The sequence below is a fragment of the Esox lucius genome, chromosome 17 (genome assembly GCF_011004845.1).
Source record: "Esox lucius isolate fEsoLuc1 chromosome 17, fEsoLuc1.pri, whole genome shotgun sequence".
Taxonomy (NCBI): domain Eukaryota; kingdom Metazoa; phylum Chordata; class Actinopteri; order Esociformes; family Esocidae; genus Esox; species Esox lucius.
This window is the reverse complement of record NC_047585.1, coordinates 46674715-46696598: the sequence shown is the minus strand read 5'-3', so window position 1 is coordinate 46696598 and position 21884 is coordinate 46674715.

The window sequence follows — 21884 nt, the reverse complement described above, 5'->3', positions numbered from 1 at the left end:
CTATGTTGTCTGGGGCTATATGCCCCTGGTAGGGTCTCCCAAGGCAAACAGGTCCTAGGCGACGGGTCAGACTAAGAGCGGTTCAAAACCCTTTAATGATGAATTACATTTCGAGCACCGTGACGTCGCCCGGTATGGCACAGCCGGGGCCCCACCCTGGAGCCAGGCCCGGGGTTGGGGCTCGTATGCGAGCACCTGGTGGCCGGGCCTTTCCCCATGGGGCCCAGCCAGGCTCAGCCCGAAGGAGCAACGTGAGGCCGCCTTCCCGTGGGCTCACCACCTGCAGGAGGGACAATAAGGGGCCGGTGCGGAGAGGATCGGGCAGCAGTGGAAGGCAGGGGCCTAGACAGCCGGATCCCTGGACACGGAAACTAGTTCTAGGGACGTGGAACGTCACCTCGCTGGCGGGGAAGGAGCCTGAGATTGTGCTTGAGGTTGAAAGGTTCTGACTAGAGATAGTTGGGATCACCTTTACGCACGGCTTGGGCTCTGGAACCACACTCCTTGAGAGAGGATGGACTCTTCACCACTCTGGAGTTGCCCATGGTGAGAGGCGGCGGGCTGGTGTGGGTTTGCTTATAGCTCCCCAGCTCTGCCGCCATGGGTTGGAGTTTACCCCGGTGAACGAGAGGGTCGCTTCCCTGTGCCTATGTGTCGGGGATAGGTCTCTCACTGTTGTTTGTGCCTACGGGCCGAACGGCAGTGCAGAGTACCCGACCTTCTTGGAGTCTCTGGGAGGGGTGCTGGAAAGCAGCCGGGAGATATTGAGTCCGAGTGGACCATGTTCTCCACCGCCATTGTCGAAGCGGCCGCTCGGAGCTGTGGCTGTAAGGTCTCCGGTGCCTGTCAAGGCGGCAATCCCCGAACCCGGTGGTGGACACCGGAAGTAAGGGATGCCGTCAGGCTGAAGAAGGAGTCCTATCAGGCCTGGTAGGCTTGTGGGACTCCTGAGGCAGCTGATGGGTACCGGCAGGCCAAGCGGACTGCAGCCCGGGTGGTTGTGGAGGCAAAAACTCGGGCCTAGGAGGAGTTCAGTGAGGCCATGGAGAAGGACTATCGGCTGGCCTCGAAGAGATTCTGGCAAACCATCCAGCGCCTCAGGAGAGGGAAACAGTGCCCTACCAACGCTGTTTACAGTAGAGGTGGGCAGCTGTTGACCTCAACTGGGGATGTCGTCGTGCGGTGAAAGGAGTACTTCGAGGATCTCCTCAATCCCGCCATCACGTCTTCCATTGAGGATGAGGGCTCAGAGGTGGACTTGTCCATCACCCGGGCTGAAGTCACAGAGGTGGTCAAGATACTCCTCGGTGGCAAGGCACCGGGGGTGGATGAGATCCGCCCTGAGTACCTCAAGTCTCTGGATGTTGTGGGGCTGTCTTGGCTGACACACCTGTGCAACATTGCGTGGCAGTCGGGGACAGTGCCTCTGGGATGGCAGACCGGGGTGGTGGTCCCTCTTTTTAAGAAGGGGGACTGGAGGGTGTGTTCCAACTATAGGGGGATCACACTTCTCAGCCTCCCCGGGAAAGTCTATGCCAGGGTTCTGGAGAGGAGAATACGGCCGATAGTAGAACCTCGGATTCAGGAGGAACAGTGTGGTTTTCGTCCAGGCTGTGGAACACTGGACCAGCTCTATACCCTCTACAGGGTGATGGAGGGTTCATGGGAGTTTGCCCAACCAATCCACATGTGTTTTGTGGATTTGGAGAAGGCATTCGACTGTGTCCCTCGTGACATCCTGTGGAGGGTGCTTCGGGAATATGGGGTCCTGGGTCCTTTGCTAAGGGCTGTCAGGTCCCTGTATGACCGAAGCAGGAGCTTGGTCCGCATTGCCGGCAGTAAGTCAGACTTGTTCCCTGTGCATGTTGGACTCCGGCAGGGCTGCCCTTTGTCACCGGTTCTGTTCGTAATTTTTATGGACAGAATTTCTAGGCGCAGCCAGGGGCCGGAGGGTGTCAGGTTTGGGGAACACACGATTTCGTCTCTGCTCTTTGCGGATGATGTTGTTGTGTTGGCCCCTTCAAGCCAGGACCTTCAGCATGCACTGGGACGGTTTGCAGCCGAGTGTGAAGCGGTGAGGATGAAAATCAGTACCTCCAAATCCGAGGCCATGGTCCTCAGTCGGAAAAGGGTGGCTTGCCCACTTCAGGTTGGTGGAGAGTGCCTGCCTCAAGTGGAGGAGTTTAAGTATCTAGGGGTCTTGTTAACGAGTGAGGGAAGGATGGAACGGGAGATTGACAGACGGATCGGTGCAGCTTCTGCAGTAATGCGGTCGATGTATCGGTCTGTTGTGTTGAAGAAAGAGCTGAGCCGCAAGGCGAAGCTCTCGATTTACCAGTCAATCTACGTTCCTAATCTCACCAATGGTCATGAGCTTTGGGTCATGACCGAAAGGACAAGATCCCGGATACAGGCGGCCGAAATGAGCTTTCTCCGCAGGGTGGCTGGGCGATCCCTTAGAGATAGGGTGAGAAGCTCGGTCACCCGGGAGGAGCTCAGAGTAGAGCCGCTGCTCCTCCACATCGAGAGGGGTCAGCGGAGGTGGCTTGGGCATCTGTTTCAGATGCCTCCGGAACGCCTTCCTGGGAAGGTGTTCCGGTCCCGTCCCACTGGGAGGAGAACCCGGGGAAGACCTAGGACACGCTGGAGGGACTATGTCTCCCGCAATGGAAGAAGGTGGCCTGGTCTGATGAATCACGTTTCCTTTTACATTAAGTGGATGGCCGGGTGCGTTTGCGTTGCTTACCTGGGGAACACATGGCACCAGGATGCACTATGGGAAGAAGGCAAACTGGCAGAGGCAGTGTGATGCTTTGGGCAATGTTCTGCTGGGAAACCTTGTGTCCTGCCATTCATGTGGATATTACTTTGACACGTTCCACCTACCTGAGCATTGTTGCAGACCATATGCACCCTTTCATGGCAATGGTATTCCCTGATGGCATTGGACGCTTTCAGCAGGATAATGCACCCTGCCACAAAGCAAAAATGGTTCAGGAATGGTTTGAGAAACACAACAACGAGTTCAAGGTGTTGATTCGGCCTCCAAATTCCCCAGATCTCAATCCAATCGAGCATCTGTAGAATGTCCTGGATCCATGTAAGGATCTGCTGCTAATGTGTTGGTGCCAGATACCACAGCACACCTTCAGAGGTCTAGTGGAGTGCATGCCTCGATGGGTCATGGCTGTTTTGGCGGCAAAAGGGGACCTACATAATATTAGACACCCATAAATATATATACTATCACCCATAATTATATATACTATCATCCATAAATACAAATAACTGATAGAACAACAGTGTCATGCACATTATTATATAAAATGCGATGAGATATCTGTAGATTCTCCACTATATTCAAATACAAATGTGAACTCATTAATACGGTGGTTCCCAACTCTGTGTTAATGAGTTCCACCAGCAGTAGTCTGACCTACTACAGTATGTTGACAGGTGAGGGTAATAACAACATGGTGATCAGGAACACAGGTGAGGGTAATAACAACATGGTGATCAGGAACACAGGTGAGGTCAATAACAACATGGTGATCAGGAACACAGGTGAGGTCAATAACAACATGGTGATCAGGAACACAGGTGAAAATTATAACAACATGGTATTCAGGAACACAGGTGAGAATTATAACAACATGGTATTCAGGAACACAGGTGAGAATTATAACAACATGGTGATCAGGAACACAGGTGAGGTCAATAACAGCAATGAACAGATGTCTGCTCCACATGAGGGTGAGGAGGGGTTGGATCTCATATGGATAAATGTGTGTGTGTTTTGAAACCCATGGAGCCTTGCCCCCATCAAAAAATGATATATCACCCAGTGAATCACCCAGTGCAACTCCATCCAATTATTCGAAAATGGAAGGAGTTCAAGATGACGGTCAATCACCCTTGGTCTGGGGCTCCATGCAAGATCTCAACACAGAGTACTGCTTTGCAAATATGTGCCATTTTCTTTCCTTGCTTGGAAACTGCACAAAGGTCAATGGTTGGACATGTGGTGTTCATTACCCCACACATCCCCCATACATTTTGTCCATACATTCCTGTATGGGTCCAAGGAACATAGGGAGGGTGGAACATACATTGCACTTATATGATTGGAAGACAGCCAGTGTGCTATAGGTTTGTCTAGTATATATATGCTGTTAAAGACAAAGACATTTGGAGAAGCACAGAGACATCTGGAAAGACCACGAAGAGAGAGATCGGAAGAAGGCAGAACATCTAAGACCGACATGTACTATATTTTGTGAATAAACAACAAGGAACACTTCTCCTCCTGACTTGGGTCCTTTATTTTTCTACAAAAGAGCCATAAGCCAACAGTTGGTAGCCGTGACCTGGATAGGTTGGGTTCTGAGATCAAATTCATCAAACATCCATCGTTGATCAATAGGAGAAGATTGCTGACAGTGCACAACCATTTGGGAGTTGGTTTCCTCATCCTCTGACAGTGGTTTGTGTGTCAGAATCTACACCTTTTAAAGAACCAATGGTCAGGTTTTATGTTGTGATAGTACATGCAATTGAGTGATATGTATCAGTACACTATCTGTAGTGTGAAATCTTCCCTGTTGTGATGGGAAGTGCTTACTAGACTGAGTAGTAAGTGACACATGTGTAAAGTCCTAATATAGGCCACTGTTTAGTGCAAAGCTTCGTTATTCATCTAGGAGTCCTTGTTATTTGGATAACAGGTTGACATGTGTGTAGTAATTGCAATAATAATCTTGTGCAAGTAAGGTGAAGAAAAGAAATGACGTCTTTAATTGAAAAAACAACATTAGAAAGAAAGGGGACTGCAGCCCCGACTAATATTACAATTGAGGAAATCACTAAATCATTGGCTGATGACATAAAAAAAGCCTAAAATTAGATGAGTGTCTCCAAGAGATATTGAAAAAATATGCCATTGTTCCAGGAAAAGATAATTTATGGAATATTTCTGATATACAGAAAACATGGGGAAAAATTCAGAGAATGTCTGATGGATTACAAAAAACACGCTGGTCGTTGATTGTATTATCAGAGATTAGGAAAAGGAATGATACATTTCTTAAAGATAACCATGAAAAAGCTGTGAGAAAGGAGAAAGAAAATGTTAGGGCGTTGGCTGAACAGAAGCAGAAAAAGGAGGAGGAACTGAACAAGCTGAAGGGAGAGAGAGTGGACAAAGTGGCTCCTCCCTCAGTTAAAATAACCCCCTCCTCAATGTACCCACAAGCTGAAATGAAAAAAGCAGCCAAGGCATCAGGTATCTGGGATCCGACATGGAGTGACCTCCCTGGCTGGGACTCTTTAGACTCAGATGATGATTCTAATGATGATGAAATAAATGTCAGACCTCTGAAGTCCAAGTTAGTGAAACCAGACAAAGGGGGAAAGAAGGTTTTAATGACCTATCATAACCCTGCTGAACCAAAACAATTTGATGAATGGTCTAAACATTTAAAACATCCCTGTGAGGTGGGAATGAAGACATGGGATGCTATTAAACGCTACAAGACAATCTACAATTTGCATCACATGGATGGAGTGCAACTCCTTGGGTTTGTTTTGACAAACCGTGAATCCATTCTGTTACAAGACAAGGTTGTTACTGCATTAGGTGAGGACGGCCAAGATAACAGAAGTGGATGGAAGGCAGTACAGGCATATGTCAAAGACTTGACCAATGTCACCACAAATTGTTGGCTGTTGTGAAGATCTGAGAAAAACATATGTTGCTACTACTAAAAACTGGGATAAAGCTACATATGGAGAAACAGCTGATGCTTTAGCAAGACTGGATAGAGACATGAATCAACACAATGTCACTAGGCCACCTGTCATCAGATTGATGCAGGTAGAAAACGCATCTAAAGCAATTCAAAACCGACCGAGTAAGATACAAGGAGCGTGTTACTACTTTGGAATCCCTGGCCACAGGAAACATGATTGTTATAAGAAGAACAAAAGGGCCAAGACCGGGTCAAACAGAAACCAAGGTACTTGGAAAAAGGGCAACAATCCTAATGACACAATGCTAATGCAAAAATGTAAAGAACTCTCTCATGAGCAACAGCAAAGGTTTCTGGAAGCGGTGGAGGGAAACTAACAGACCCCCTCTTACGGCCCATCTCTGCTGAAGTACACATGAAGTGTGATGGGATATATGTGAATATGCTGGTAAACAACTACCCAATTTTTTAGAGGACACAGAAGCTGAAGTTACTGTGATGCCCACATCCTGTGTAGAACACATACATCCTGTGTAAAACACATACATCCTGTGTAAACCACATACATCCTGTGTACAACGGCAAGAAGATGAGAGCTACGGGTGTGGGAGGGGGGAAAACAGACATGCAATCATTTTCTATTGGTCCAATGACGATTGATGCTGAGATATGGGTTGGTCCGTTTGATCAGCCTATCTTGGGCCTTGATGTTATCATGAAACTGGACTCCACATTGGACATCAATGAAGGAAAGGTGACATGGCGAATCAGAAAAGTTGAAACAACAAATTTGAAAGACCACCCTATATGGACCACCAAAAAGAATGAGTGTGGTAAATTGGATATGGACCCTGTACGCCTTATAGGTGAAGCACCGCCTTGCACAAAACAATACCCTATCAGTAAAGAAGCCATGGCTGCAACTAAGGTAGTTATTGGAGATTTACATAACATGGGTGTTGTGGAAAAGACACATTCTGCATCGAATAGCCCGGTCTGGCCGGTGAAAAAACCAACAGGTGCATGGCGTGTGACTGTAGACTACAGGAACGCAAATGAAACCATTTCCAAACTCACCCCACTAGTGGCAGACACATCTCCTATTTTCACCTCACTGTCACCTGAACACTCTGTTTTTTCTGTGATTGACATGGCTAATGGCTTTTGGTCAGTACCATTACATCCTTATTTCAGACCGTGGCTTGCCTTTACTGTAGACGGTCAGCAGTATCAGTGGACATGCCTACCGCAGGGTCTACACAATAGCCCCTCCATATACCATCAGGCGTTGCGGAAGCATCTACAAGACTTGCCTCCAATGTCCTCAGTTGTCATACAATATGTAGACGACATCCTATTGGCATCTGAAGATTAGATGACACATGCATGGGACCTCCGAACACTGCTGGACCATCTACATGCAAAAGGTCACAAGGCCAGCCCTGACAAAGCACAAATCATGCAGTCACAGGTCACCTATCTAGGGCAGCTAGTCTCACAGGGGAAGCGGGAAATGACTCAAAGTCGCACTGCGGCCATCCAAGCTGCAAAGGAAGCCACTACCATTAAAGATGTACGTTCTTTCATGGGCCTGTGTAACTACAACAGATGTTGGGTGGATTCGTTTGCTGAAATAGCACAACCCCTCAATGATCTTCTGAAGGGTGACCCTGACTCAAAGGATCCAGTTCAGTTCACAGAACAACAGAAAGATGCCTCTGTCAAACTCAAGATGGCACTGTCGTCAGTACCTGCTCTGGGCATTCCTGACTCAGGACAGCCATTCACCCTTTTTGTGGCTGAAAAAGATGGCTACATGACATCAGTTCTGACACAAGACCATGGAGATCGCCAAAAGCCTGTGTGTTACTACTCTAAGAAATTGGATGATGTAGCCTTAGGCTGGGGTCCTTGTCTGAGAGCTATGCAGGCCACCTACATTGCTGTATCCCTGGTATCACCTCTTGTTCTTGACCAACAGCTTATCATCAAATGCCCACATGCTGTGCACACTCTCTTGACTATGAACTGAGCTGCACAAGTTACAGCTGCACGCTGGAACAAATGGTCCACAGTCTTAGAGGCGCCTAATATCAGCATACAGCGTGGTACACCCTCTAATCCTGCCACCTTGACGCTCCCGCCTGATTCCACATTGCTTGAACACGACTGTTGTGAGTTGGTTTTGGACCAGCTCTGTGATGAATTCACGAAAGTCCATCCTCTTGTGAATCCTGAACTTGTTTTCTATACTGACGGTTCCAGCATCGTGGAGGGGGGAGAGAGGAAGGCGGGATGGGCAGTTACTACATCAAGTGATGTAGTGGCATCTGGTGTTTTACCAGCAGGAACATCAGCACAAGTTGCAGAGCTAGTGGCTCTGACAGAAGCATGCAAACAGGCTGAAGGGAAAACAGCAAACATGTAAGTTACTCTGTGAGATGTTGTCACACCTTCTTACATTTACAAAACATCTTTTTTTTAACTGTACCTCAGACAGACTTTCACTGTTAGTGTTTTTCTGTCTGTATTTGCAAATATTATAAACTGTTATTGTGTTAAAGAATAATTTGAATATTTTGATCTGGTCCAAGATTCTCTTGTGTGGTAGAAATTCACTGATTAGAACTAAGGAAGGTAAGACAGAGATCAACATATTCAAAATATTCTTTAACACAATAACAGTTTATAATATTTGCAAATACAGACAGAAAAACACTAACAGTGAAAGTCTGTCTGAGGTACAGTTAAAAAAAAAAGATGTTTTGTATAAGTAAGAAGGTGTGACAACATCTCACAGAGTAACTTACATTTCATTAGAAAATGTTTGTCTGGACTTAAGCAGTTTGGTTTATTCCTCTTATGAATTTCACTCTCCACCCCAGGTTTCATCCAAATGCAGGATGAATTTTATAAAAAAGACTTGACAATTGTCCACCCATGTCTTGTCCCTCTCATAATTACTTTTAACATATCTTGCGTTCTTCATACAGTACAGACTTGGCACCTTTCTGATCAGTCCAATACTAAACTAGTCATTGTCTATTCCCCTATACATTTGTAGAATTCATTAATACATCAGCTCAGTAAATATCTATAACACGTTTTGCGTGAATAGAACATTGCATTTGCATATCATTTAAATGTTACATAAATGAAATTGTTGTCGAGACAGTTTGTGTGAAGTATATGAAAAAACTGTAATGTCACATTCACATGGCCAAGCTCCTCCAAGATACAAATGTTCTCTAAAAGTAAGCTGAAATAGTCTAAAAGTGACACTGTCTTGCACCCATCATCAACCCCACTCTAAATGAGGCACAGGGGTTCAGCAGGGTGTCTGGAGAAGTGGATGAACGTTTCTGTTTCAATGAATCATTCTCATTTGGAATTCTGAGCCATTAGGAACGTTTTAGGGAAGTAGGACTCTTTAGATGGGAGGAGTCTTCAGCTGGATAATCATATGACCGTTGCTCCCCTTAAACCCACACATTTCCATTGACTCTTACTTCCTTCACTGTATCTGGGTAATAGTGAGTAAAGCACGCTCTCTGCTGGTGATTTACTGTCCTGCAGGCTGACCTGAATCAAGATTCAAGAAGAATGAAGGACAAGTTAGTACCTTTACAGAGTAGGGTTGAATCTACATTCAATCTATCTTTTTTGAGAACATTTCTACCATCTCTGTACATTCTGAGTATTCCTGTTGAAACCAGTCCTAAAGATGCCTAGGTCAAAAAATTTAATCAGATATTAAAACAGAAATACCTAATTATATATGTAATTATACTGTAACTTCATGTCAACACAAATCCCGTCATAAAATGCATTATAATAAATGACAATAAATTACATAATTGTGTGCTTCTGTTCTGTTTTTATTTCCTTTGTTCTTGAATGTAGTCTGTCCTTTTTGTTCTGATTGTCCTCACCTGTTTGTTGTTAGTCTCTGTTAGTACCCAATTTAGTTCTCCACTTCTGGTCAGCCCTTGTTGTGATATTGTGTGTGTCTTGCCTGTTGTCCTCTGTTTTGGCCTGCCTGCTTGCCTTGTTCCTGCCATTTGGTTGTTTTTACTTGTCTCAGTTTTGTTATTAAACTCTTTATTTGTCTGTTAACTCTAAGCTTGGCGTCCTGCTTACACCAAAACGTGAGAATAATGAGTAACTCCACAGTCCCCAATGTGAATTTGAGATTGGTTTGTATTGATGGTTTCAGTAATCAGTACATTATATGCACTGTAAGATAGAATCACATGTTGTTTCTTAAACATAAAAAATGTGTATCCCTAATGAAAATGATATTTATTTAATTCCTTTGACCTTGTTTTTCAATCAACTTCGTGTTTTGTGGTTTTCATTTCACTTGCCTTTTCACAATTCCCCAGGGGGTATCAGGAAGTTGAAGTTTGAGACATGTCCTCCAATGCAATGCTCATCTGGACAGGCTGACCTGCTTCCATGCACACTCCTCTGTCACCCAGGATGGAGTTTCACTGGGTGATTCACTGGGTGATTCACTAGACAACTACAGTTGCACCAGGGTTGTTTTAGATCTTTACATTATTCATTTTTTGATGGGGGCAAGGCTCCATGGGTTTCAATGGAGTTTGGGCATAACTGTCCTAACCCCCCAAACACACACACACACACACACACACTCACACACATTTATACATATGAGATCCAACCCCTCCTATCCCTCACGTGGAGCAGACATCTGTTATTGACCTCACCTGTGTTCCAGATCACCATGTTGTTATTGACCTCACCTGTGTTCCAGATCATCATGTTGTTATTGACCTCACCTGTGTTCCAGATCATCATGTTGTTATTGACCTCACCTGTGTTCCTAATCACCATGTTGTTATAATTTTCACCTGTGTTCCTGATCACCCTGTTATTACTACCTTGCCTGTGTTCCTGATCAACATGTTGTTATAATTTTCACCTGTGTTCCTGATCACCATGTTATTATTACCTCACCTTGTGTTCCTGATCACCATGTTGTTATTACCCTCACCTGTGTTCCTGATCACCACATTGTCATTGACCTCACCTGTGTTCCTGATCACCATGTTGTTATTACCTCATTCAGCATGAAGATTTTTTTTTGAAAGAATTATAAAGAATTGTGTCAATGGTATTTCCTCAGACTTTCATGCCTTCACTATCAAATTACATTGTATTGGGTTGAAAATAATGAAATGATGAAATAATAGAAGGTAAATAATATAGGCACCCCCCAAAAATGTGGTTCTTCTACCTAGAAATAAAACACAATAAAATGAAACACAATTATCTTATATCACTTCTTTTTGCATGTAATGACGCAGAACGGCCACTATATCGCTAGTTACGTTTGGACTTATATAATTTATAAACTCAGAAAAATTACCAACTTCTTCCCAAAAACTCAAGACCACCCCCATACTATGTTGACTAAATATTTATTTTCATATATTTATAATACAAACGATGTATTATGGTTCAAAACATCATATATAGTGATGTACACCCTTGTAATCCCTATTGTCTACACATTAGCCTTTCTAAGATGCATGGTCAATGTCGTTGCCTGGTGAAAAGTTCCCATAGCAACCCAAACAATACACAGACAACCAAATTATACACGGAACGCTTCACGAAAGTGGCTACAAATAATATACCATTGAAATCGGACGATTAAAAAAAAAAAAAAAGTAAGATCATCATTTTGATAAGAAAGTTCATAGGAATTAAGTTGTCATTGTTAAAAACATAATTTTGATAAAGAGATACTTTTACCGTCTTAAGTTAAGATTAGGGACTTTTATTTTGAAACTTCACGATGCACGTTAGATGCATCCGTTCCTGAATAACAAACGAGAGAGAATGAAGGTGATATTTTTTTATGCATGTGCTAGATTTAGTTGTTTTCTGGAGGAGCTGAACCTCGTGATGATTAAGTTCATTAAGACACTTAAGTTTTTGGAACATTTAATAAAAGGACTGTGAACATTTGAATGGTACTTGATGAAGACGGGTGCCGAATTCATCAAGTTTTGTTGCAACCCTGTTTCGGTAAGCTGGTCGTTTATCTTTACGTCAGTTTACAGTCTGAATCACTTATGTTATATATTAGTTGGACTTATGCTAAGAAATATCTCGATAGAAGATGAAAGATGTATATTCTTATTGTACTTTTACTACGAATGGTACATTTAAAATTATCAAGTGAATGGAAAGACATTTTGTTTGAAATAAGCATTCATCCTTGTTTGAAAGGTCAAATTTGATTCTCAGTTACGTTTCCATGTGTGAAATGCGTATGAGGTACTAATTTGAAGTATTTATCCCAATGCTTTATACTGAAACAAACGAATTATCTTTTGATACGATTGTAAGCTTATTGCAGTTGTGATTTAAACTACTTATTTGAATTCAAGGTATTATATCTGATTACTTTGCATTGGTTAACTGAATGGTATTCACTACTTTTCAGCATGTAGAAGCATATGCAGTTCTGTAAATATTTATTTTACACACTGGAGTTATTGTTGTACAACATGTGAACACGTGATAGATGAATATAAAAGCAACCTGCATTAGGGAAAGGAGTTATGAAACTTAAAAAAGGTTATAACCTGGTTGTGAATGCAGGTCAAGTTTTTTGGTTGGATTTGAAAATCCTTGAAGAAGATTCATCGATCTCAATAGATGGCGACTTTGGCAAGCCAACTCAGTTGATTTCTGTCACTGAATCCTGTCCACTGAAGGAGCCAGATGCCCTATCTGCTTTGTGGTAGGATTGTACCTGTCACTCCACTGGTCATCACTCTTCGGATGGCCACATACTGACTATTGACTTGACTAACTGACTTTACACTTAAAGCGAGGTTTGGTGAAGGAACTTTCGATTGAACCCAAGGAAACACAATAAGTCAACTTAGAGGACAATTTATTTTATTTTCGAAGGGCCCATTTAATTTTTTTACATGTGTAGATGTATTTGTACCTGGTTCAATTATACAATTTGTTACTAAAGTCTAAGTAGCTTTAACCCTGGTGTGTGTCTGCCCATTGCACTGGAACTCCCCTCCTCACGAACCTAGAGCGAAGGTGTACTTACCCAGGAGTGGGTTACAAATAGCTAACTACGCAACGAGGTAGGCTTCTTGTTAGCCAGCTCTAGTCAATTAGGTTGCGTTATAACTAGCTAAAGTTTCATGATGACACTGATCCACCTGTCACTATATGCAAATAGGCAAGAATGGACGAAAGAGGACTTAGTGTTAATTTTGAGCTTCTCTGTTAATATGTTTTGATGATGAGGATACCTATTAGCCGTCTTTAAACCATCAGCTAATGCTGGTTTCCACACAAGAAAAATTACAAGATCCAAAAATCACAATATAGTTTGACGAGTCAAAGAGACAGAGGGGTGACCAATCCTCTTCATGCTGTGAGATATTAAGAGTCCAATTGGAATAATTAATAAATGCATGTGGGCTAAATCCAGAGTGTATTTACATTTAAATGTACTGCCTAAATGGGCAGCAGCCACTAGATGGCATTAGCTGCTCATCAATGGTGACATTAGGCCCAGGGTTGTAAAACAGGTGCACCCACTTGTCCCACACTGTCCTGATTGCAGCTAGCTTGTCTCTCTGCCGTTGAGCTGGTCTGTCATCTCGGTTATCAAAGCGGATAATCCTGGAAATTATGTGGACATTTTCCAGAGACATTGTTGCACGGAAAGGTTCTCTTCCAGTTTCTGCATCCCACAGGGATTATGTGGGTTCCCCCTTGGAAATGAATCATTCAGATGTTCATTGGCAAACTTCAGACAGGCCTGTACATGTGCTTTCTTGAACAGGTGGACCTTGTGGGTTGATTGAGAGGGTATCAAATACTTATTTCACTCATTAAAATGCCAATCAATTTATAACATTTTTGACATGGGTTTTTCTGGATTTTGTTGTTGTTATTCTGTCTCTCACTATTCAAATGAACCTACCATTAAAATTATAGACTGATCCTTTCTTGGTCTTTCGGCAAATGTACAAAATCAAATACGTTTTTCCCCTTTCTGTAAATGGGTTTGGTCCCTCTCCTTCCACCTGGAACGACAGGGGCAGAAATGCAAAACTCGCACTTACACACACACACACACACACACACACACACACACACACACACACACACACACTAACAGCAGGCCCAAACAGGAAGAAAGTGAGTGAAGGTACACACGTCCTACAATTTCCACCCTTTTATCAAATCTTATATGTAATATAAACTTGTAGGGGTGTTGTACAGTGTTTGGTCATTGAAAATGTGTTCTGATATATGATCTTCACAGAAAATGAGCCAAGGCCAATGAGTCTGAGTTTGAAAAAATCATTAATTGTATCATTTTTCATTTGATACAAAATGTATACAAATAATAATAATAGAAGAAGAATTTTGAAGTCATTGGCCCTCATTTATCATTCTTGCGTAGAAACGGGCGTATATGTTGGCGTAGGATTTTGCTTACACTCCTCTCACCGCCTGATTTATGAAGCTGTGCGTACCTTTAAAATGCAGGTGTACGCAATACCTGCCCTTGATAAATGCCACGGCTGAAAACGATCGTCATTAGAATAACACGCCCCTATATATTCAAGTCTCCCCCACGCACTCATTTTACGCCATGGACACACGGAAGACGGCAAAAAAGAGAAACTACTCTGACATGGAGATTGAGACGATCACCAGGGAGGTAGAAAGAAATAAAATTGTTTTATTTGGCAGTTTAAAAAGCGGAATAAAAGATGATGATGTGATGTGGAGTACCATTCATTCACATTAATAATTGCATGACAATTTGTAATATTCGCCTTATTATTTTATGATATTTATTATTAATGACCTTTATTGTTATTTAGAAGAAGAATGTCGTTATTATTATTATTTCTATTATTATTTAAAAGAAGAAGAATGTCATTTTCATTATTTTGTCAGTCTGAATTATATTTTGGTAATTAAAAGCCTTTTATTACTGAACCCAGTCCGCGCGCAACTGCCGGGCCTAACCCTGAAACGTCATGTAAAGCGCACAGGCTCACATCTGAAGGAATACATATAAATCAAATGCTTTGGTAAAGTCACACAAATTAAAGTCAATGTTGCACAAAAATAAATACTGAAGTTTGTAATTATTATGTTGTGAATGCATGTATTAGTGTTGACACATGACACATTTTGTCAAAGGCTACCATGACACTATACATTGTCCTTTTTCCAACGTATAGTGTCATGGTAGCCCTTGACAAAATGTGTATAATATCTACATTTCATTGATGAATGGACTATAACCAACAAAGTTGGTTTTGAGGCTGTAGCTCGAACGGTTTAAAAGATACAACCAAACAGTTAATTAATGGTAGTAACGCAAATTAGCATTCGTAAAATGAATTATCGTTTCCTAGTTTGCAGGAGGATAGCCTAAATGTGTGAAACAAAGTTGGTTTCATGTCTGTAGCTCAAACGGTTGAAAAGATACAGCCTAGTAGTTTATCTATACTATTTATGCAAATTTGAAGACGTAAAACCAAGTACCATTTAATACATTGCAGTGGGTATAGCCTAAATGTGTGAAACAAAGTTTGTTTTATGTCTGTAGCTCAAATGGTTCAAAAGATACAGCCTAATAGTTAATTAACGGTAAATACGCTAATTAGCATAGGTTAAATCAATAAAGGTTTCATTATATGAACTCGGGATAGTGTAAACCTTTGAATGAGAGACAGTTTTTTTTTCTGTAGCTCGAAACGGTTCAAAAGATAGAGCCTAAAAACAAACTAATGCTGAATATGCTAATCAGCATAGGTAAAGATACAGCCTAATAGCTACTCAACAAAAAATATTTTAATTAGGCTAATTAGCTTCTGTAAAAACAAAAACAAATTCCATCATATGAACTAGGCATAGGCTAAGTGTGAAACAAAGATGGTTTTGTGTCTGTAACACGAACGGTTCAAGAGTCATTCTCAGTTATATCTTAACGATGTAAATTAGCAATTATTGTGATGGCAATTCCATCGGTCGCACTCTTAGAGGAGTAAGAACAAAATTCTCTTGGCACAATTTAACAGTTTTATAATATGCAAATAAGAGAGACGTGTCAAACGCTTACAAATATAATCTTCCTGAGGAGTCTCTAACATAATACATGAACAGTCCGTATTTATTACAGTTAAAAGGGGTGTGGTAAGTTGTTCCCCATCTGTCTCGTGTCACATAGGATTTTCCACAAAGGGCGGGCTGTCCCCCCACCTTATCCTTCCTGCCATTAGGTTTACTGTTGTGTTTACCTAAAGGGGCCAACTGACCTTACCAAGGACCACATTCCTAAGGAACAGAGAGGACTGACACCCTTCTTTGTCTAGGCAGGAGAACATGGTCAAAGTACCTAATAATCCTCTGATATTATACAGACGTGTGTCACAATCAAAGTAAAGATTTACATACCAGCCAATGGAAAGACAGACATTTCTCAAATGTACCTTAGTTCAAAATGTACATAACATTATATAGTCAATTGTTTATAAACATGTATTTAATTGTATTTTGTTTCACGATTTAAATTGTTTGATCAGAAGACAGATGTTTTTAAATGTTTTAGTTTTGGTATTGAAGTGGGGGGGAAAGTGGGACTGACTACCCAGGGCCCAAAGGAGAGAGGGCTCTCAAAGGTAGGAATTAATAATTTTTTGCATTTGTCTTTATTACTAAAAGTAATTAGTGTCATAACTAAATTTAAATTGGCTGAATCATTTGGTTGAGGGACCGATCTTTGTATCCCTAAAAAACAGTGGAGGCTCTCAGTCTAAGGCCCCTCTCACCCCTTACAAAAGGCACAAATTGGTTTAGTCTGTGGGACCCGTTTTTACCCTGTTACCCTACCAACCTGCTCTTTTAAACACCCATCCATGAACAATAAATCACTCCTCCTTCATGAATATTGGAACATAACCTGGACTTCCTCTTACTTGAAACCTGGCAAACACCTGACAATTTTTTCACCCTTAATCTAGCTCCTCCCCCTGGTTATAGATATCTGTGCCAACACCGACTCCCTTAATCTAGCTCCTCCCCCTGGTTATAGATATCTGTGCCAACACCGCCTCCCTTAATCTAGCTCCTCCCCCTGGTTATAGATATCTGTGCCAACACCGCCTCCCTTAATCTAGCTCCTTTCCCTGGTTATAGCTGTCTGTGCCAACACCGCCTCCCTTAATCTAGCTCCTCCCCCTGGTTATAACTATCTGTGCCATCTGAATTTTATCTTTTTCCTCAAACATACCACTGTTATGGAAATTCTGAACTAAGGTTCATTTGAGAAATGTCTGTCTTTCTATTGCCTGGTATGTAAATCTTTACTTTGATTGTGACACAAGTCTGTATAATATCAGAGGATTATTAGGTACTCTGACCATGTTCCTCTGCCTAGACCAAGAAGGGTATCAGCCCTTTGCTCCTTAGGAATGTAGGACAGGAGGATCTGGTATTTGCCTAGGGTGCATCATTGACTGGTATTGGGAGATTATAAGGTTACTCATTAATCTGCGCATCTGTATGACTCAGCATGGCATCTGTTGTTTGTCCAGATGATGAACAACCTCTTAGGGGGGTGAAGAGGTTACCCATCTGGGGGAGGATAGCCTGCTCCATGTGTGAAGCCTAGGTAGTAATAGAACAAAGGGAATGTGTTCTGTTGAGTTAGGACAGCTGGGCAGCAACTTACCACACCCCTTTTTCCACTATAAGTACTGATGATTGTCATTTATTAAGTTAGAGACTCCTCAGATGATGATCTTGTAAGCGTTTGATGTGTCTCTCTATTCGCAAATAAACTATTAACGTGTGCCAAGTGAATTTTGTCTCTGTACTTCCTCCTTTAGGAGTTCTGATCGATGAAATTACCATCACACCACACAATACTGTGAAACGACTCATCTACTTCTGCAACATAAAAGCTGTCGAGCCCCAGACACTCGGATGCAGTCTGTTCTGCCCTTCCCCTGGACCTTGCACCCTGCACGCCCGAAGACCTCACTGTAGTGATAGTATAGTTTGCTATACAGGCACTAACCACTAGGTGTTAGTATTATTACACTTACCTGCAGAAGATACATACAGGAAGTTAGAAGAGCACAGGTGATATTGCTGTTCCTGCTCGCAACCTGAAAGTAAAATAAAAGATAAGTTTGATTACAAACAGTTTCTTCATTGAGATAAGAAACATTACATGGTACCAGGACTGGGGTGATCCCCAACATCGACAGTCATTGTCATGGAAAGTGTTAAACCGCCTGACGCTGTGAACTGGACTGGAAACATTCATCACGAATGGCGTATGTTCAAACAGAGATTCGCGCTGTACTTGCAAGCAGTGGGCCTGGATGAAGCGTCAGATGCTCGCAAGATTGCATTGCTTCTCACCGTCACGGGACCTCAGTCAATAGAAGTGTTTAACACACTCGTGTTTGCACAGGACGCGGACAAAGGCAATTATTACATGGTAATTGAGACGTTTGATTTGCACTGCACACCAAGAAAAAACAAGACTTTTGAGAGGTATGTTTTTCGTTCTCGTCTACAACAACAGGGAGAGGCGTTTGACAGTTTCTAAATAGATTTAAAGTTGAAGGCTAAAACATGCAATTTCGGACTGTTGCAAGATTCAATGGTCCGTGAACAAATTGTGTTCGGCATCAACGATAAAAAAGTGAGGGAGAGGCTCTTGAGAGAGACGGAGCTAACCTTGCATGAAGCAGTGTGTATATGTCATGCCAGTGAGACAGCTATTCAGCATGCTAAAACCTTTGGTGACCACACAAAAATGAGCGGGAGTGACAATTCAGCTGTAGCTGCAGTAACAGAGAAGATGCAGAAAAGCAGAATGAGTAAACCGAAACAGCAGAAAGAACTGTTTAACTGTAAGAGATGTGGCAAAAGACACCCACCAACACAGTGTCCAGCTTATGGCAAGTCTGTACTAAATGTAAAGGGCAGAATCATTTTGCCAAGCAATGCTTTTCGAAAGGCAGACAAAGTCATAGAGAGCGTGTGCATGCAGTGGAAGAAACATCCCTCAGTGACACATTCTTTGTTGGAATGGTGCAGAAGGCCAATATCAGTGAAGAAAGTATGGAACAGACTGATATGTATAGAGTTTCACGGGACAAGTGGATGACTGCTCTGGAAATAAATGGAGTAACAGTATCACTCAAGGTAGACACGGTAGCAAAAGTCAATCTGATTTCGGAGAATGATGTCAGAGCAATGAAGATCAAGCCGTGCATAAGTCAGAAAACTGTGCAACTCAAAGCCTATAATGGCCAGAACATTCCAACAAAAGGAACATGTACTCTCAGAGTAAAGGTTAAAGACAGAGAACATTACCTCATGTTCGTGGTTGTTCCAGATGGCCATGATTCTGTGTTGGGAGACAAGGCATGTGAAGACCTGGGTCTAGTAAGAAGAATATGCACCATAAATAATGGAGAAACACAGAACAGTGTGGAACATATTGTGAAACAATTTCCAGACATCTTTGAAGGGTTTGGAGTATTACCATTTACCTACAAAATACAGTTAAAAGAAGATGCGCAGCCAGTAGTTCACGCACCAAGACGGGTTCCAGCACCACTTCGTGAAAAGCTGAGGCAAGAGCTGGATAAAATGACAACAATGGGAGTCATAGGAAAAGTGGAAGAGCCTACAGAGTGGGTTAATTCAATGGTGTGTGTGAAGAAAGCCAATGGTGATCTGCGTATTTGTGTTGGAGATACGCTGTCAGAAAGGGGTGTGGAACCAGACAAGAGCAAGATACAAGCAATACTCAAAATACCCAGACCCACAGACAGAAAGGCTGTATTGAGAGTGATGGGGATGATCAATTTCGTCGGAAAGTTTATACCTAACCTGTCTTCAAAAACTGTTTGTTTGAGAGAACTGTTGTGCATTAAAGGCGAGTTCAGATGGACAGCTGATCATGAACAAGAATGGGGACGACTGAAGACTCTCCTCACTACAGAGCCTGTTCTGACGTTCTTTGACCCAACAAAGAAGACAAAGATCTCGACAGATGCATCCAAAGATGGAATGGGTGCAGTTCTACTGCAGGCGGATGGAGAGAATTGGAGGCCAGTCGCATATGCCTCGAGGACAATGACTCAGACTGAATGTCGATACGCATAGATTGAAAAAGAGTGCCTTGGCTTAGTGTATGGCTTGGAGAAATTTCACGGCTATGTGTACGGCCTACCGACATTTGTGGCAGAGACGGATCACAAGCCATTAATTGCAATCATTAAAAAGAACTTGAACCAAATGTCTCCAAGAATCCAGCGACTGATGATGCGACTGCAGAGATACGATATGGAGCTAATTTACACTCAAGGGAAACATCTAGTTCTGGCGGATGCCCTGTCCAGAGCTGTGGAAATGAGTGGAAAATGGGAAAGTTCCACGGAGGCTGATATGACTCAGCATGTGAACATGGTAGCTGAAGCTCTTCCAGTCACAAGGTTGGCCTAGAGGAGAATGTGCCCAGTACTACAACATCAGAACAGAGTTGAGTGTTGTCAAGGTACTTCTGCTGAGACAGAACAGAATCATTATCCCTCAGTCACTGCGACAGGAGATGTTGAGCAAACTGCATGAGGGACACCTTGGAGCCGAAAAATGTAAAAGAAGGGCTAGAACTGCAATCTACTGGCCCGGGAATAAATGCAGACATCGACCGGATGGTGTCAACCTGTGATACATGCTTGAAGCATCATGCTAAGCAACAAAAGGAGCCAATGATCATCACTGATCCACCGGATGAACCATGGCAGAAAGTTGGGACTGACTTATTCTTCCTGGACGGACGTAACTATTTGCTCGTGATAGACTATCTGTCAAACTACCCAGAGATTGCGTTGCTTTCCAGTACATCTTCTGCTTGTGTGATAACACACATGAAATCCATCTTTGCGAGACATGGCATACCGCTGGTGGTTTGCAGTGATAATGGGCCGTGCTACAGTGGCAAGGACTTCCAGAAGTTTGCTGAGGAATATGACATCGAGCCCATTATATCCGCAGTCGAACGGAAAGGCAGAGAAAGGAGTACACAGAAACTACTACTCAAGAAAGCAGTGGACAGCCAATCAGATCCTTATTTAGCTCTGCTGAATTACCGTGCTTCTCCACTAGAACACGGTGTGTCTCCTGCTGAAATACTGATGGGGCGCAGATTACAAACCACACTTCCTTGCTTAGCAACACTAAACAAGAGCAAATACCTGAAAAGAAAACAAAAGCACCTGAAACTGAGACAAAAAGCTAACTATGACAAGGCCTCAAAACGCCTAGGACCACTCTCCAATAATGACACAGTAAGACTTGAGGATTTCCGGTACCTGGACTAAGAGAGCCACGGTCCTGGAGGAGGTGAAGCCAAGGTCTTACACTGTCAGGACAGAAGATGGTCAGATCCTGAGGAGAAACCGGAGGAGTCTCCTGAAAACAAAAGAGACAGTAGAGAATACACACATAGGTGACACTGACTGTGCGGAGTCAACATCTGAAACACTTCCAGTACTGCATCACAATGAGCAAGCAAAAGAAATGCATTCACCTGTGCTGAGAAGATCCAACCGTACAGTAAAGCCTCCTGATAGACTTAACCTCTGAATATTGCTTAAACAGATCAGAAGCATTATAATTTTCATAAAAGAAAAGATAAAAGAAAATGTAATCAGTTCATTATTGTTACTGTGATTGTAAAGTAAATAATTCTGGAGATTATTTGATACATTACATCCTGTATAATGTGTACAGTGCTTACTTAGTGATGAGATAATCTAGAAGTCATTAGTTGTAATAACTTGTTCTTTACGTCTAATGGAGAGGGGATGTAGTGATAGTATAGTTGTCTATATAGACATTAACCACTAGGTGTTAGTATTATTACACCTGCAGAAGATACATACAGGAAGTTAGAAGAGCACAGGTGTTATTGCTGTTCCTGCTCGCGACCTGAAAGTAAAATAAAAGATAAGTTTGAATACAAACAGTTTCTTCATTGAGATAAGAAACATTACACTCACCAACCAGTTC